Here is a 4,943-nt window from a genome sequence, read left to right on the forward strand (position 1 = left end):
CACCAAGCCCAGGGCCGGACACACAGGGGGCTGGAGAGGCTGCTGTCTGGGTGGGGGGCAGGGAGACAGATCAGAGACGGAAACATGAGCGCGAGCCCAGTCTCCTCACATTGATCGTTGACCAGGTGGAGGACCGGGAAGCTCGAAAGCCTGCAAGCTTCAGGGTGAAGGAGACCGTGTGCCCCAGGACGACCCAGCAGCCCGCGGAGCAATGTGACTTCAAGGAGAATGGGGTGAGCCTGGGGGCGGGGAGTGAGGGCTGGGATCAGTGCTTCTCAGCGAGCTGAACAGGGAACTTTGGGAAGGTTTCCAGCATCTAGGGGTGAGGTGAGCCTGGGAGGTTATGGCCCGGGGGTTCCAGTTTGACCTTGAGCTCCCCTTGCAGCTGGTGAAACAGTGTGTGGGGACAGTCAGCCTGGACCCGTCCGATGACCAGTTTGACCTGAACTGTAATGAGGTGAGTGGCCCCTTCTGGTTTTGGAGGATTCTAGGGGGTAGAGTGTGGAGCATGCTTTGGACCAGTGACCCGCTGCCCCATCCAGGGTAGAGAAAGGCCCTCCTACCTGCACCCCTCGCTCCCCCAGGTCCCAGGTCTCCAGCCCTGGCTCTGTATCCCTTAGAGCAGTGGTTCTCTAATGCGGTCCCCACCTGGGAACTGACATGAGACAGATTCTCATGTCTGAGAGCTCCTGAATCAGACTCTGGGGTGGGGTCCAGCCATTCGTATTTTCACAAGGCCTGCAGGGGATTCTGACTGGGCTGAAGTGGAGAGGAATCCACTCAGTAATGATCTCTAATTCTCTGCCCTAATCCGGCTTTGCTAGGATGGGCTTATGACCCTTGGAAGCCCTATGTTGTCTGTGGACCTGTTTCTCCCTAGGTGTCTATATATAGGGATTCAATCATATGCTTCAAAGATAACAGCCAGAGGGTGAACAGGGTCCAACACTCGTGGTGTTCCAGTTAGAGGGCTGTTCAGGTGTGAAGTGAGGGATCTTGTCTTGACCCTTGCACAATCCCACAACAAATCTGTTTTGTCATGGTTTACAGCTTCAGAGTGTCAGGAGACTTCGTCCCCGGCGCCCACGTTTGCCAAGGCCAAGGCCAAGGCCATTGCCATTCCCACGCCCTGGGCCAAGGCCAATTCCAAGGCCATTGCCATTCCCACGCCCTGGGCCAAGGCCAATTCCAAGGCCATTGTAATTACCACAGCCACAGCCCAGGCCAATTCCAAGGCCATTGCTATTACCTCGGCCACAGCCAAGTCCAATTCCAAGGCTGCTGTGATAATAATTGGGAAGGCCAACATCAAAGTTAGCACTACTGCCAAGACCAGCGCCGAGCCCACATCCTTTCCTGCTGACATCTCCCATTCCAAGGTTTCCTGGAAAACAGTGAAGGATTGATTGACATCACACCCATTAAAGAATTTTGATGAATCCTGAGTCCACAGAAGGGTCCTAAGGCTCTGATTTGTTTGCCTAGACTTCTGGATGGTGAAAAATAAATTCTGGTGAAGACAACTTTCCCTCACCTTCAATTTCAATTTTCTCACCGCTCAACACTTACTGAGACTAAGTCCTTAAGTCTGAGAGGCCTCCTTTGAGTGTGTGTGTGTGTGCCTGTGTATGGGTGTGTGTCGATGCACATGTGTGTATCTGTGTGTGTGTGAGATCACTCCTGTGAACACAGAGAAGCGTGAGGCCTCTGTTCCTTCCAGGAGGGCACAGGGGAGGCAGCAGCCTCAGGAACTCCAGGACAGTGTCTACACCCTCAGGTCCCCCCCGAGCCCTTCACCCACCCCTACCCTCCTCCTCCAACACCCAGTAGGATGGACGGAGACCTGCTGTGTGTGCAGTGCTGGTGGGGCTGCTGCTCCTGCTCTCATGGAGCTGACAGTCCACGAGGGGCCAGGCTGCTCACCTTGTTAAACACTCACGGAGTCACAGTTCAGTCTCAGGGCTAAGCTGGAAAGTTCATTGTCCAGAATGTCTCACCTGCCCTTGACAAATTTAACTCTGGAAAAGCCCACTCCTTTTGCCTTTTCCTGTGGCATTGAGACACATCTCTGTTTCCTTACCTGGTCCCAGATTTCAGTGGTGGGTTTGTGCTTAAGGACCAACGGTATAAAAGTTTGCGCCATTAAATAGAAGCATCCTGCTCATTGGGGTGAAGAGCTCTGCATGAGGGTGAGAGACTCAGAATGACGCACAGGTCACATGTGTTTGCCCCGGTGTTTCAGACACTGTTTGTGTCCTGCCCACTTCCCATTCTCTAGCTGACCTTTGCTCTGGGGAAGACTGGAAGCACTGGGGAGTTTGAATCCAGGGAGCAGCTTCAACTAACCATTGAGAGGACTTGATGGAAAAACACCTCCTCTTCCTTAGTCCTTGGGGTAGCCCACTCCCAGACATATCACACCTCTGTCTGAGGTTCCGTGCACTTCAGTGACCTTTTCATTGAACGTACTCTTCTGACTCAGGTCCTGCCCTGTCTCCCGTCTCTACATCCCTGCTGGACCTTTCTGGAATTGCCTCCCAAACAAACTACTTCCCCTAATACTTGTCTTAGGTCTGTTTCCGGGTCAAGACACAGATTCCTTTCTCTCAGAGGTACAGAGGGCAGGATCTCACAGAGGGTGTGCTTTGTTACCTGTCAGGTTTGTCTCCTCTTGGTGAGTAGGCGGGGCTGATTTCAGGAAAGTTCATGCGTCTCACTCTACATCACTTCTCACTGTGGGAGGAAACCCGAAAGGGAAACTCAGGGCTCTGTTGTGTCTGTGCCAGTGATACAGGCTTGCCCGAGCCAGGTGTAAAGTGGTCAGGATTTTTTTTTAGCTGCTTGTTAAGCTCCTGGTAGCTTCGAAACGGTGGACGTTCCTGCCAGTGTATTGATGCCTCCCAAGCTCCGTGCCGCCCGGTCCTGTCCGTGCTGCTGAGGCAATGAGAACTGCAGGGAAGAGAGTTGGTACCAGAACACATAACTGGAGTCCGCCGTTGTTGATGAAACTGAGTAGCAATGTCTTTATTTTCCAAAGTGCACACTAGATGTCAAAACCTGGGAAGAGCCACTGGAAGGGCTGTTTGTTTGTTTTCTTTTATTTATTTATTTTTATTGGAGGCTAATTACTTTACAGTATTGTGGTGGTTTTTGCCACACATCCACATGAATCAGCCATGGGTATACAGGTGTTCCCCATGCTGAACCTCCCTCCCACCTCGCTCCCCATCCCATCCCTCAGGGTCATCCCAGTGCACCAGCCCTGAGCACCCTGTCTCATGCATCGAACCTGGACTGGCGATCTCTTTCACACATGATAATACACATAATAATAGGCCAGTTTCATCCACCTCATTAGAACGGATTCAAATGCATTCTTTTTAATAGCTGAGTAATATTCCTTTGTGTATATGTACCACAGCTCTCTTATCTATCCATCTGCCGATGGAGATCTAGGTTGCTTCCATGTCCTGGCTATTGTAAACAGTGCTGCGATGAACATTGGAGTACACGTGTCTCTTTCACTTCTGGTTTCCTCGGTGTATATGCCCAGCAGTGGGACTGCTGGGTCATATGGCAGTTCTGTTTCCAGTTTTTAAGGAATCTCCACACCATTCTCCATAGTGGCTGTCCTAGTTTGCATTGCCACCAACGGTGTAAGAGGGTTTCTTTTTCTCTGCACCCTCTTCAGCATTTACTGTTTGTAGACCTTTTGATAGCAGCCATTCTGACTGGTGTGAGATGGTACCTCATTGTGATTTTGGTTTGCATTTCTCTGATAATGAGTGATATTGAGCATTTTTTCATGTGTTTTTTAGCCATCTGTGTGTCTTCTCTGGAGAAATATCTGTTTAGTTCTTTGGCCTATTTTTTGATTGGGTCACTTATTTTTCTGGAATTGAGCTGCAGGAGTTGCTTGTATATTTTCAAGATTAATTCTTTGTCAGTTGCTTCATTTGCTATTATTTTATCCCATTCTGAAGGCTGTCTTTTCACCTTGCTTATAGTTTCCTTCGTTGTGCAAAAGCATTTAAATTTAACTAGGTCCCATTTGTTTATTTTTGCTTTTATTTCCATTACTCTGGGAGGTGGGTCATAGAGGATCCTGTTATGATTTATGTCAGAGAGTGTTTTGCCTATGTTTTCCTCTAGGAGTTTTATAGTTTCTGGTCTTACATTTAGCTCTTTAATCCATTTTGAGTTTATTTTTGTGTATGGTGTTAGAAAGTGTTCTAGTTTCATTCTTTTGCAAGTGGTTGACCAGTTTCCCCAGCACCACTTGTTAAAGAGATTGTCTTTTCCCCATTGTATATTCTTGCCTCTTTTGTCAAAGATAAGGTATCCATAGGTGCGTGGATTTATCTCTGGGCTTTCTATTTTGTTCCATTGATCTATGTTTCTGTCTTTGTGCCAGTACTATACTGTCTTGATGACTGTAGCTTTGTAGTATAGCCTGAAGTCAGGCAGGTTGATTCCTCCAGTTCCATTCTTCTTTCTCAAGATTGCTTTGGCTATTTGAGGTTTTTTGTATTTCCATACAAATTGTGAAATTATTTTTTCTAGTTCTCTGAAAAGTACTGCTGGTATCTTGACAGGGATTCCATTGAACCTATAGATTGCTTTGGGTAGTATACTAATTTTCACTATATTGATTCTTCTGATCCATGAACATGGTATGTTTCTCCACCTATTAGTGTCATCTTTGATTTTTTTCACCAGTGTTTTATAGTTTTCTATATATAGATCTTTTGTTTCTGGAAGTGCTGTTTCTACCTTCCCAGGGCACCCATGGACAGATGGAAGACCTCCACTAGGGCATGCCAGTCATTTGGGAGGAGGGAACACAGAGGCACCCAGGAAAGGGGTAGGAGTGTGTGGGCTTCCTGTGAAGGGCCCTGTCTTCCTCCATCCTCCCAGAAGTTGATGTCTGCATGGGCTCAGCT

General features: G+C 48.3%; 1 long non-coding RNA gene across 1 annotated transcript; it reads left to right on the forward strand.

Annotated features, from left to right (window-relative positions):
• The first annotated feature begins 19 nt into the window (after positions 1 to 19).
• LOC120859735 lies at positions 20 to 1,528 on the forward strand. The gene is made up of 3 exons (XR_005720140.1): positions 20 to 233; positions 386 to 457; positions 1,051 to 1,528. It is a non-coding gene; the product is annotated as an uncharacterized LOC120859735 (long non-coding RNA).
• Positions 1,529 to 4,943: the final 3,415 nt, after the last annotated feature.

This window comes from Oryx dammah, unplaced genomic scaffold (genome assembly GCF_014754425.2).
Source record: "Oryx dammah isolate SB20612 unplaced genomic scaffold, SCBI_Odam_1.1 HiC_scaffold_2665, whole genome shotgun sequence".
Taxonomy (NCBI): Eukaryota; Metazoa; Chordata; class Mammalia; order Artiodactyla; family Bovidae; genus Oryx; species Oryx dammah.